Source organism: Heptranchias perlo, chromosome 35 (assembly GCF_035084215.1).
Source record: "Heptranchias perlo isolate sHepPer1 chromosome 35, sHepPer1.hap1, whole genome shotgun sequence".
NCBI classification, from domain to species: Eukaryota; Metazoa; Chordata; class Chondrichthyes; order Hexanchiformes; family Hexanchidae; genus Heptranchias; species Heptranchias perlo.
This window is the reverse complement of record NC_090359.1, coordinates 17405615-17419560: the sequence shown is the minus strand read 5'-3', so window position 1 is coordinate 17419560 and position 13946 is coordinate 17405615. Positions and strand designations below refer to the sequence as shown.

The 13946-nt window shown below is 45.6% G+C and overlaps 1 non-coding gene across 1 annotated transcript; it reads right to left on the bottom strand.

Moving 5' to 3' along the window:
* Nucleotides 1–505: 505 nt before the first annotated feature.
* Nucleotides 506–577, bottom strand: trnad-guc (transfer RNA aspartic acid (anticodon GUC)). Its single transcript has one exon. It is a non-coding gene; the product is annotated as a tRNA-Asp (tRNA).
* Nucleotides 578–13946: the final 13369 nt, after the last annotated feature.

The window sequence follows — 13946 nt, the reverse complement described above, 5'->3', positions numbered from 1 at the left end:
TGTGTGTATGTGTGAATATGACTATGTCTGTCTCACTTGTTATATGCGTTTCTGAGTGTCTCTCTCTTTCTTTCTATCTGTCACTTTTTCCCTGCTCCCCAAATAATTTTTCTCTGGACCTTGACGAATAAAGAGATAGAAAGTAAGTCTTCTTTCAACAGTGGCATGTGGAAAGTTAAACAAATTGACATCAAAGAAGTAGTTAAAATAGATTCACTGAAACGTGCATCCTTTTCATTGCTGCACGTGAGATCTTTCATGTCTGCGCCTGTTCCGAGACCTGTCTCTCTCTGTTTCGGGCTGGTGACAGCGCGATTCTGCGTTTTATTTCTTGCCCATCATTGTGGTTCTCACATCGAGCTGAAGCGTGAGGCAGAGAGCAGATATTTAAAATCGCTGTGAAATCAAATTGCAGAAGTGGGACAGGCCGAGTCAGTTTTTCATTGTATTTTCAACATCCAATATTTCAGATGAATGAAAGTGAAGCTTCGAAAGCAGCAATAATCTCCTCGTCGGGGAATTGAACCCCGGTCTCCCGCGTGACAGGCGGGGATACTCACCACTATACTAACGAGGAATTGGTACAGACATTTACCGTATATTCACCAAAGATGCTTCACGTTTCAGTGAATCTGTTTGAACTGTTCATTTGATGACAGTTTGTTTGACTTTCCACGAACCACTGTTGAAAGAAAAATTACCGACCACTTTTGCATCACATGTTGGATCATGATGTGGGTAACGCGGGAGAGAGTGAGACAGAAAGAGACAGATCTTCTCAGGAAAATATAGAAAATATGAGGCACATACACAGACAGACACACACACAGAAACAGACACACATGCACATGGATTGACTCAGAAATACTGAGAGTCAGAATATGGATAATTTGGCTGATTTTTGTTCTATTTCTGTCGTAGATTTCGTGAAATCTTGCAGATCAATTAAAATGAGCATAAAACTCGAGGTACTCAATGCTGTGGAATTTTAATTCATTTAAGAATTATTAATTCTACAAGAAACTTGTTGAATTTTGAAACGCAGAGATGAAACAGGTTGATGAATGACGGGATCTGAAGTCTGTCAGATTTGAACCAATGAATGAATTTCTAATCTGTCACCTTAATCACCAGTTAGTAAAAATCACAATTGCTCTGCATCCAGTCCTCAAATAGTCTCCGGACAATTATATTCTGAAAGTGACAATCACCTGTTTTTTTGCTCCGCAGTTTTTGTTCAGGAAGAAGCTCGGCGAAGACATAAAATTAAAAGTTGGCGTCTGATAAATGCTTCCTCCCCGTCGGGGAATTAAAACCCGGACTAAGGCGGGGCAACTCACCACGATAAGAGAGAAAGAAAGAACGAAAGAAAGACAGAGTCAGTTGTCGTTGTCTAACAAAGAGAAGGAAATGTAAAAGGTTCTTTCAAGAGTGGCCCGTGGAAAATGAAACAAACTATCATCAAATAAATAGTTAAATGAAATGCACTGATACATGAAGCATGTCTAACGCCATCTGGGATGAGTGCACGGTCAATGCAGCAGCTCCTCGTTAGTATAGTGGTGAGTATCCCCGCCTGTCACGCGGGAGACCGCGGTTCAATTCCCCGACGAGGAGATTAAACTTTCGCCGCCTTCAAAAGCTTTTGTCTCCAATATTGGATGCTGGAATATACAGTGAGAAACTGACTCGGAGTTTCCCACTTTCCCCAATTGAATTTCACTGATATTCCAGCCGTTTTAAAATCTGCTCTCAGCGTCACTCTTCACCTCGATGTTCGACTGGCTTCTGTGATGGTGGGGATTTCGGGAGGAGGCCGAGATGGATCATCCACTCGGCACTTCTGGCTGAAGACGGTTTCTAAAACTTTGCACTCACGTGCTGGGCTTTACCATCATTGAGGATGGGGATGTTCATCGAGCCTCTTCCCGTTAGTTGTTTAATTATCCACCATCATTCACAAATGGGTGTGGCAGGACTGCAGAGCTTTGATCTGATCCGTTGTTTGTGGGATCGCTAAGCTCTGTCAACAGCATGCTGCTTCCACTGTTTGTCAAGTAGTCCTGTGTTACTTTCAGGTTATTGGTGTGTGTATGTGTTTATGTAGCTAGGAATGTGTGTGTTTGTGTATGTGTGAATATGACTATGTCTGTCTCACTTGTTATATGCGTTTCTGAATGTTTCTTTCTATCTGTCACTTTTTCCCTGCTCCCCAAATAATTTTTCTCTGGACCTTGACTAATAAAGAGATAGAAAGTAAGTCTTCTTTCAACAGTGGCATGTGGAAAGTTAAACAAATTGTCAATAAAGAAGTAGTTAAACTAGATTCACTGAAACGTGCATTCTTTTCATTGCTGTATGTGAGATCTTTCATGTCTGCGCCTTTTCCGAGACCTGTCTCTCTCTGTTTCGGGCTGGTGACAGCGCGATTCTGCGTTTTATTTCTTGCCCATCATTGTGGTTCTCACATCGAGCTGAAGCGTGAGGCAGAGAGCAGATATTTAAAATCGCTGTGAAATCAAATTGCAGAAGTGGGAACGGCCGAGTCAGTTTTTCATTGTATTTTCAACATCCAATATTTCAGATAAATGAAAGTGAAGCTTCGAAAGCAGCAATAACCTCCTCGTCGGGGAATTAAACGCCGGTCTGCTGCGTGATAGGCGGGGATACTCACTTCTCTTCTAACGAGAAATTGGTAAAGGTTTTGACCGTATATTCACCACAGATGCTTCACGTTTCAGTGAATCTGTTTGAATTATTCATTTGATGACAGTTTGTTTAACTTTCCACGGACCACTGTTGAATGAAAAATTACCGACCATTTTTCCATCTCATGTTGGATCATGATGTGGGTAACGCGGGAGAGAGTGAGACAGAAAGAGACAGATGTTCTCAGGAAAATATAGAAAATATGAGGCACATACACAGAGAAACAGATACACATCGATTGACTCAGAAATACTGAGAGTCAGAATTTGGATAATGTGGTTGATTTTTGTTCCATTTCTGTCGTAGATTTCGTGAAATCTTGCAGATCAATTAAAATGAGCATAAAACTCGAGGTACTCAATGCTGTGGAATTTTAATTCACTTAAGAATTATTAATTCTACAAGAAACTTGTTGAATTTTGAAATGCAGAGATGAAACAGGTTGATGAATGACGGGATTTGAAGTCTGTCAGATTTGAACCTGCGCGGGGGAAATGAATGAATTTCTAATCTGTCACCTTAACCGCCAGTTCGTAAAAATCTCAATTGCTCTGCATGCATTCCTCAAATAGTCTCTTAATTATCCACCAGCATTCACAAATGGGTGTGGCAGGACTGCAGAGCTTTGATCTGATCCGTTGTTTGTGGGATCGCTTAGCTCTCTCTGCAGCATGCTGCTTCCACTGTTTGTCAAGTCGTCCTGTGTTACTTTCATGTTATTGGTGTGTGTATGTTGGTCTGTATATGTCTGTGTGTGAGTGTTTATGTAGCTAGAATGTGGGCCTCCATTTTTACAGCTTTTTTATTTTAACCTCTTGGGGCCGGGATTCCTGGGCCTTCTCCTTCACACCACATGAGAGGAGGCGAGAAGGCCCGAAACAGCAGGTAAGTGCCTTTATAGCACAGCTGGTGGCCCGGAGGAGCAGGAGTGCTTTCCGCAGGCCCAACAAGCCAACCTGCCGTGATCCCATGCAGATGATCGGCCGACCCCCTCCAAATCTCCGACACCCCTGCACGAACTACGAACCCCATGATCTCCGACCCCTGCAATGACTCCCGAACCCGACCCCCGATGACTGAGCCCTCCCTCCGATGACTGACCCACCCATGACCTCATGACCCCGTGACCACCCTCCCCGATAAAATCAAGCCCAATGAGTTTGATTCCCGTTGTGTTATCTCTCTGTCGGTTTGCTAATAAACGTTTAACTCGCGGCCTGTTCCCATCAATGGACACAAGTAGTAACAGACAGAGCGGGTCTGACCGCCCCGAGATGTGGAAAAGACATCAGTTTGGGACAAATGCCTCAAATCAAATAGTCTCCCGGCTCCGAGGGAGACAAATTCCAGAGAAAAAGGCAGATGGGAAAAGAGAAATAAAAGCTCAATAAAGACACTATCAATATTTCCCATTCGTGATGCCTGTCTATTTCTTCCCCAACCTTTCTGTGCCGGTTAAAATTTCAGTGTAAATAAATGCGAGAATCGACTCAAAGAATGAGAACAAAGCAACAAAAATTGCCGAACACAGAATCAAACCCAGAGACCTTTAGATCTTCAATCTCACGCTCTCCAAACTCAACTATTTCGGCTCCACTGGAAATTGGACTTTGTGACATCACCTTGGACAAAAATATAAACCGGGTGGAATTTCCCCTCCCGCTCATTCCTCCCTCTGGGGGAATGGGACCCGGTCAGATCTCGGAGCTCAGGTTATGTTAATGTTCAGCTTATGACATCTTAATATTATCTTGTGTTTGGCCTCATTTAATCAGGTTCATGGGCACTTTCTTACATCATCCCTTCTCCCAAATCGCTTCTTCCCCGAAGGAATGTGGTGCACCCCTGGCCAAATTTAACAGGAAAAGCCAATTATCGCCCGCTTCCCACAGGAGAAAAAGCTCACCCTGGAGATTCAAGCGGAGCAAATTCCCAAATAACGTCCCTACCCAGCATCGAACCAGGGACTTTTCGCGTGTGAGATAAATGTCATAACCGCTGCACTGCAGAAACCATTGCGCAATTTATGGAATCGTGTGGTTTCTCCGTTGAACAATATATGTCCCACACTAAAAGCTCTCAATCCTTCTCTTTCACAAACATTTCACTGATCAAACTTCACAAGTCAGACAGGAAAAAGTCTTCATTTCAAAATCATTGAACTCCCGAAGGAGCTGCGGGGACAGACTGAGCGGTGCAACTGAGTACAGAGATACAGAGAGAAACCAGCAGAGGGAGGTAGAGAGCGGTGTAACTGAGTACAGAGATACAGAGAGACACCAGCAGAGGGAGGTAGAGAGCGGTGTAACTGAGTACAGAGATACAGAGAGACACCAGCAGAGGGAGGTAGAGAGCGGTGTAACTGAGTACAGAGATACAGAGAGACACCAGCAGAGGGAGGTAGAGAGCGGTGTAACTGAGTACAGAGATACAGAGAGACACCAGCAGAGGGAGGTAGAGAGCGGTGTAACTGAGTACAGAGATAAAGAGAGACACCAGCAGAGGGAGGTAGAGAGCCGTGTAACTGAGTACAGAGATACAGAGAGACACCAGCAGAGGGAGGTAGAGAGCGGTGTAACTGAGTACAGAGATACAGAGAGACACCAGCAGAGGGAGGTAGAGAGCGGTGTAACTGAGTACAGAGATAAAGAGAGACACCAGCAGAGGGAGGTAGAGAGCGGTGTAACTGAGTACAGAGAGACACCAGAAGAGGGAGGTAGTGAGCGGTGTAACTGAGTACAGAGAGAAACCAGCAGAGGGAGGTAGAGAGCGGTGTAACTGAGTACAGAGATACAGAGAGACACCAGCAGAGGGAGGTAGAGAGCGGTGTAACTGAGTACAGAGATACAGAGAGACACCAGCAGAGGGAGGTGGAGAGCGGTGTAACTGTGTACAGAGATACAGAGAGAAACCAGCAGAGGGAGGTAGAGAGCGGTGTAACTGAGTACAGAGATACAGAGAGACACCAGCAGAGGGAGGTAGAGAGCGGTGTAACTGAGTACAGAGATACAGAGAGACACCAGCAGAGGGAGGTGGAGAGTGGTGTAACTGAGTACAGAGATGCAGAGACACAGAGGACGGCTTCAACCGGGATCTTGGGTTCATGTCACGCTACACCTCACCCCACCAGCGAACAGTTACCTGCTTTTAATAGAACGGGTCAATTGCTGTCTTTTCCTTCCTGATGTTTCTGTGTTTCTGCCTCTCTCTCTCTCTGTTTTTTTTTGTTCTGGCCGTTTGTATATTCGGTGGCCCTGCAGGTAACACCTATCTATCTGAACACTTTGGTTGCCTTGGAAACGGGCAGTTGGAAAGACTATCTGTAATCACCATGTATTGTTCTGTGATTTATAAATGTGAGAGGTTCGAGGATTTCTTGACATTCACCTGAGGAAAGAGGAAGCCTCCGAAAGCTTGTGAATTTTAAAATAAAATTGTTGGACTATAACTTGGTGTTGTAAAATTGTTTACAATTGTCAACCCCAGTCCATCACCGGCATTTCCACATGACAGTGATACAGAGAGACACCAGCAGAGTGTCCAGGAAACCCACCTTTCATCTGAAATCTGAGGCGAGATCTAAACTGCACAGAGTAGAGGAAGCATTACTGTGTATCTGACCCGTGTTGTACCTGCCCTGGGAGTGTTTGATTTGACAGTGCAGAGGGAGCTTCATTCTGCATATAACCCGTGCTGTACCTCTCCTGGGAGTGTTTGATGGGGCAGTTCAGCTGGAACTTTAATCAGTCTCTCCACATAACTGAAGTCCTTCATTCTTGGCACCATTCTAGTAAATCACCTCTGCATCCTCTCTCAGGCCTTGACATCCTTCGTAATGTTTAGTGCCCAGAATTGAACACAATACTCCAGCTGAGGCCGAACCAGCGTTTTATAAAGGTTTAGTATCAATTCTTTGCTTTTATATTCAATGCCTCAATTAATAAAGCCAAGGACCCCATTTGCTTTATTCACAACATTCTCAACTTGTCCTGCCACCTTCAAAGATTTGTGTAACTACACCCCCAGGTCTCGCTGTTCCTGCACTCCCTTTAAAACTGTACCATTTAGTTTATATTGCCTCTCCTCATTCTTCCTACCAAAATGTATCACTTCACAATTCTCTGCATTAAATTTCATCTGCCATGTTTCAACCCATTTTATCAGTCTGTCTATGTCTTCCTAAAGTCTGTTACTATCCTCCACATTGTTTATTACATTTTCAAGTTTCGTGTCATCTGCAAACTTTGAAATTATACCCTGTACACCCAAATCCCAGTCATTAATATATATCAAAAAGAGCAGTGATCCTAATACCGAGCCCTGGGGGACACCACTGTATACTTGCCTCCAGTCTGAAAAACAACCGTTCACCACTACTCTCTGTTTTCTGCTCCTTTGCCAAATTTGTATCCACGCTGCCATTGACCGTTTAATCCCATGGGCTTCAATTTTGCTAACAAGTCTATTATGTGATACTTTATCCTCCCTTAATCTCTCCCTGCATAGAAACTCCCCGATCCATATTCATGGCCACCCCCTCGACCTTGCCATCTCACGTGGCCTCTCTACTCCCGATCGTGTCAATCATGGATAAGGCCATCTCTGATCACTTCCTTGTATCCCTCTCCACCCATATGGAATCATAGAATCATAGAAAGGTACAGCACGGAAGGAGGCCATTCGGCCCATCGAATCTTTCCAGCTCTATGGAAGATCAATCCATGTAGTCCCACTCCCCCAATGCACATCACAGAATGAACTCAGGAATCCCACACCACTTTCTATGAGCGGTAACAGGCTGCGGTTATGGTGCAGACCGGGACCCAGGGCTGAGACTGTGGTCATCAGTTACTCTGGGAGTGGCACAGTCTGGTTCATGACTAGCCAAGGGTGAGAGTAACACCAGGGAGTCAGGCTGGTGTTTAGAAGGGTGTGGGTTCCAGCTCCCGTTCCAGGACTTGGACACATGATCCAGACTGACTGTTTCGTGCTCAGAGGGAGCTGCATCGTGAGAGGTGCTGTCCTTTGAATGAGGTGTTTAATGGGGGTCCCTTCTTTCTGCTCCGAGGTGTAAAAGATCCCGTGGCAATTTGTGAAGAGCAGGGAGTTCTCCCGGTGTCCTGGCCAACATTCTTCCCACAACCATCAGCACCCAACAAACAGGAGATCTGCTCAATATCTCATCACTGTTTGGGGGATCTTGCTGGACACAACTTGGCTGCGACGTTCTCTTTTTAAACGATAGTGACTGAACTTCCAGTGCAGTCCGTTGGGATGTCCTGAGGATGTGAAAGGTGCTATACAAATGCAAGTTCCTTGTTTCCCACAGTGGGCCGTGTCTCGTTCCTCATCTTATTGAGACTCTCAGTTAATTGGTCCGTTCTCTCCGCAGATGGGGCCCGACCCGTTGAGTGTTTCCAGAATGTTCTGTCTGTGTTTCACTCAGACTCGGGCTTTACAGTAAATGGTCAAGGGATTGTCGTAAAACACTTGGCCATGAGCTGCTGAGTGACCTGTCGGGAAATTGTTGCTTGCTTCCCTTCAGCTTGTGGGACTGGGTTTTTGGTGCACTGTCCCTCCAAGAGCTGTGGTTTGCCTCATTTCTCAGTGTGATTGTGGGACTGACACAGATGCGAGAGAGGAAGCAGCAGACGGACTTCAGGCAAATTGGGAGGCTGTGTTAAAAGTTCAACATTCCCACACCGGGAGTTGCACCCCAGTCGCGTAGGTGAAAACCAGGAATCCTCCCCACCAGACCACATGGGAACGGCAGCAACACACCAGCAGGAAGGGCACTGAGACCACACCCGCGAAGTTAACGGATGATTTAAAGGAGGTATTCACAATTCTGAAAGGTTTTGACAGAAGATGTGAGGAGAAATTGTTTCCAGTGACGGAATGGTTAATAACCAGCGGACACAGATTTAAGCTAAATTGAAAGACAGTCATGGGGGGATGAGGAGAGGTTTTTTTACGCAGCGAGTTGTTATGATCGGAAATGCACTGCCTGAAACGGAGGTGGAAGCAGGTTCAATAGTAACTTTCAAATGGGAATTGGATAAATACTTGACGTTTAAAAAATTGCAGGGCTGTGGGGAAAGAGCAGGGGAGTGGGACTAACCCACTTCCTTCTGTGTTCATCACTGGTAAAAACTCTCCCCCAAGTCACTTACAACGGCACTTTCAAATTCCCAGCTATCATCCTTTGGCCCTCCATTCACCACGACATTTCTGCAGCTACTGATTTGCTCAATCACACCCTCACCTCCACCTTTGATGCCCTTGTACCCATTAAAACCATTACTCCCCCTCACCCAGGTCGTCCCCCCTGGGTCTGCCCTCATTTCCGCTCCCCTAAGTCCAAGGGACACAGCTTTGAACGTTTATGGTGGACAACTGGTTTGGCCATTCATCGCCAGATCTGGCTGGACCACATAAAGCACTATCGGGTCCTGTCTCCTCTGACAAAACTGCTCACTATTCCAGGATCATCCTGGAATGTAAAGATAACCCCCGGCTTCACTTCTCCACTAAAAAACCGTTTTCTTAAACCCCACTCCCCTCAGTCCTCCACCCTCACCTCCAACAAAAAGTGCGAGGAGCTCATGGACCTCATTGTGACTAAGATTGAGACCATCCATTCAGCTGCCTCTGCCGCTCCCCTTCCTTCCCCGAGCCCACCAAGTTTCTCTCCTATCTCCCCTCATGCCCTCTCTGAGCTCTCTTGACCATGAGACCCACCTCCTGCTCCCTTGGCCCTGTTCCCACCAAACTACTGACCACCCAACCTCCCTTCCTGGCCCCATGTTAGCTGACATTGTTAATTATCCCCTCGCCTCAGGTACTGTCCCCCTCCCCATCAAATCTGCCATCATCACCCTCCTTCATAAAAGACCCACCCTTGACCCCTGTGTCCTTGCAAACTACCACCCCATCTCCCACCTCCCTTTCCTCCCCAAAGTGTTCTCGCCTCCAAAATGCGTGTCCATCTTTCCGATAACACCATGTTTGAATCCCTCCAATCAGGTTTCCACTCCTGCCACTGTACTGAAACGGCCCTTGTCAAAGTCACAAATGACATCCTCTGTGACAGTGTAGAGGGAGATTTAATCTTGATCTCACCCTTGATGCACCTGCCCCCGGAGTGTTTGATGACACAATGTAGAGGGAGCTTTACTCTGCCATGTACTGTACAGTATCAGTCTGTGATGGAGCAGAGCCCTGCTCTTTAATAGAAATCATTCTTTCGATTAGCCACTGAGCCCCTAAAGCAGCCTCCGAGACCCAAAGTCTGATTTCCATCCCACAGTTGCAGCAGTTTGCGAGGGCTGGGCCACGTTAACAGCAGCTCTCTGTTCCTGGTCTGGAGCTGAGGTGTTGTGTATTGTCCCTGACACAGGGACCAGACGGTGAGCTGCTGGCTCCTATTGTTCTGGGATCATTCCCTGCTGCTCTGTTCTCACCTCTTCACTGGGTCTCAGATTATTACCAGCCATCTTCCTGATCAATAAACAATCGCCAGTCTGACCGCGGAGATTTGAAATGTGTGAAACATTTCATGTGTCTCATCCCTCTCCCTGGACACAAATAAATAGGCCGTCATGAAATGTTCACAGTCCGTTTCTTGAGCCTTCTCCTTCTTAGAAGAATCTTCTAAACTCCTTGCTAAAGTGACCATTGATCTTAATGTCTTGTTTTGCGGTATGTTCTAGATTGTTCCAGGTCAGCATTGTAATAATTCGGTGGTAGTTGAAAAGTGGGATCATTATATTAAATCGAGATATTTATCACAGCCCCGCCCCCCAAACATTCAAACCACCGTTCAGGAGGAGAACCCCTCTGCTCACTGACCTACATTGGCTCCCAGTCCACCAACATCTCAAATTTTAAATTCTCATCCTCGTGTTCAAATCCCTCCATGACCTCGCCCCTCCCTATCTCTGTAACCTCCTCCACCCCTACAACCCTCCGAGATGTCTGAGCTCCTCCAATTCAGGCCTCTTGCGCATCCACGATTTTCATCGCTCCACCATTGGCGGCCGTGCCTTCAACCGACTGGGGCCAAAGCTCTGGATTTCCCTCCCGAAACCTCCCCGCCTCTCTACCTCTCTCTCCTCCCTTAAGACACTTAAAACCTACCTCACCTGTCCCAATATCTCCTTATGTGGCTCCGTGTCACATTTTGTTTGATAATCGCTCCTGTGAAGCGCCTTGGGACGTTTTACTCCGTTAAAGGCGCGATATAAATGCAAGTTGTTGTTGTTGGGGTGGAGAAAGGGTTTTCTTTCTTTTTATGACTCTTTTCTATCTCTCTATTTCTTTCCTTTCTCGGACTCTGTTTTCCGGGTCTGTTTACTGACACACATTACAATCTGTGTCACTCGGTGTCTAACAATGTGAGGCAATGTGTTTTATTCCCGCTGTGTTATCTCTCTGGCGGTTTGCTGATAAATGTTTAACTCGCGGCCTGTTCCCGTTAATGGTCACAAGCAGTAACAGACAGACAGAGCGTGTCTGACCGCCCTGAGATGTGGAAAAGGCATCAGTTTAGGACAAATGCATCAAATCAAATGTTCATCGGGCACCGAGAGAGACAAAAACCAGAGAGAAAGGCAGAAGGAAATAGAGAAATAAAAGATAAATACAGATATCCTTGATGTCTCTCGATTCCATCCCCAACCGTTCAGTGTCGCGGAAAAATGTCAGTGCAAATAAATGTTCGAGAATCGACCCAAAGAAGAAGAAACAAAATAACCCAAAACTGCCGAAATCCAGGATCCTTCAGATCTTCAGTCCAACGCTCTCCCAAATGAGCTATTTCGGCCCCACATCAAACTGGCCTTTGAGTCATCCTCTTCGAATAAAATATAACCCCGGGTGGAATTGCCCCTCCCGCTCATTCCTCACTTCGGGAGAATGAGACCGACCATCAAGGAGAGATTTTCTGAGACTGTCGTTGAATCTCATTTATATTAAACATTCCTTGAACTCTCTGCCGGGGGGATTCAGAGCTGGGGTTCGCCATGAACCAGCTTCCCCTCAATTCCCAGCTTTATCAGTGAATCGACCAACAAACGCTCGACAGAGCTCAGGTTATATTAATAATAAAAACAGAAAATGCGGGAAACACTCAGCAGGTCAGGCAGCATCTGTGGAGAGAGAAACATCCTTTCAGGTCGATGACGTTTCATCAGAACTCTCTCCACAGATGCTGCCTGACCTGCTGAGTATTTCCAGCATTTTCTGTTTTTACTTCAGATTTCCAGCATCTGCAGTATTTTGCTTTTGTTTTATAGCTTGTATTAATGTTCTGCTGATGATATCTTAATATTATCTTGTTTTTGGGCAACTTAAATCAGGTTCATGGACAAATTCTTCCATCATCCCTTCTCACACATCGCTTCTCTCTCTCATTCATTCTTTTCTCCTTTCAATCCAGAAGAGGGCGGGAATCAGATCTCACCCCCCGAATCCTCCGCACACAGACCCCCGTCTACCACCCCGTGTGATCCAAGAGACAATTCAATACATTACACTCTGTATAAATACAGGGGAGATCACACTGTTCTGGACACGGAGTGAAATAAACTGAAGTGTTTATAAAAAGTTACGGATCACAACCCGTGTATCTGTCTCTCTCCGCCATCCCGGCCTGTGCTGTGTTATCCGTTCTCACCCAATGTGCTACTGGTAATTTTGTGGAAGTGCATGAAAGGATACGTGACCATATTAACTCTTTATTAATTCACATGATAGGATTAGCCACAAACACAATTGTGTAATTGCGTTTGAGCCTTGTTATGTTGATAATTAGGCCTAGCACAGCCTGGCCTTCCTTGAGATAAGGACAGAATATAATAATAATAGAGTTGATGAATGGCCATGAAGCCTTGAGACTGGCTCCAGCCTTACTGATGACAAGGAACAGGAATGTTTCGAGAAAGAAAATAGCTGAAATCTGCTCAGGCCTACGTGATGGCTATGGATGTTCGGGGGCTGGCTCACTACTTGATTGACCAACTACCTGAGCCAATAAAGAATGTACATGTACGCCCATATTCTGTAACAGGTGGGCGTTGCCTAATGAATTGTATGAACATGAGCTGTTTCATTGACTCGGCGAAGTTGCACCCTCAACCATTGTTTGAGGTGCACTTCCACTTGTATACAAGTTGGGGTTCAATAAAGTTTCTCCTTGTACAACTTGTTTGGGTGTTAATGTATTTGCGTAGTGTTAAGTTTCGACAGTTTTCATCAACATCTTTGAATGTGGCAGCACAAGTTGGTGAAACCGTTAAAACAGCATCCGGTTCCTTGGCTTAATAATAGAGAAATAGAGTACAAAAGCAAGGAAGTTATGTGAAACGTTTATAAATCATTGTTCAGGCCTCATCTGAAGTATTGTGTCCAATTCTGGGCACTATAATTTATTAAGGATGTCAAGGTCTTGGAGAGGATGGAGAGGAGATTTCCCAGAATTATACCAGGGATGGGGTTTAGTTGTGTGGACAGACTCGAGAACCTGGGATTGTTCTGCTTCGAGCAATGAAGGTTAAGGGTAGAAGTAATCCACGTGTTCAAAATTAAGAGGGGTTTTGATCGGGTAAATAAGGAGAAACTTCACCCACTGGCGGGAGGGTCGGCAACCAACGGACGCAGATTTAAGATAATTGGCAAAAGAACTAGAAGGGAAATCGGGAGATGTTTTTACACAGCGAATTGTTATGATCTGGAACGCACTGCCTTAAAGGATGGTGGAGCTCGATTCAATCGTAACTTTAAAAGGAGAATTGGATAAATACTTGAGTATCTCCCCACAGATACTACCTGACCTGCTGAGTGTTGCCAGCAGTTTCTGGGTTTATTTTTGAGCTTTCACTATCGCAGTTTTCCTGACAACCTGCAAGTTGCCTCAAGGGCGCAGCTTCAAGCACAACTTTCTTGTGCTCTTCTCACACACAAGATCGCACTTTACTTTCCGACACACGCGCTTTAAAATCTGCCGTTTCCGCACACAGCGTCCTGCGCCACGAGAATTTGAAAGACCTTCCGCTCATGGCCTGTAATCGCTCCTTTTTCCCCACAGGCGCTCTTTACATTTGTCCTCTACTCGATTCAATCACAGGTTTCAACAGAACTATTAAGATTAAGGCGGAACACTTCCGATCTTACTGCACCGCCCCAACTTGCCAAATGTGCACCTTTCAACCTCCATTCACAGCTCTGTCGCGCTGCCC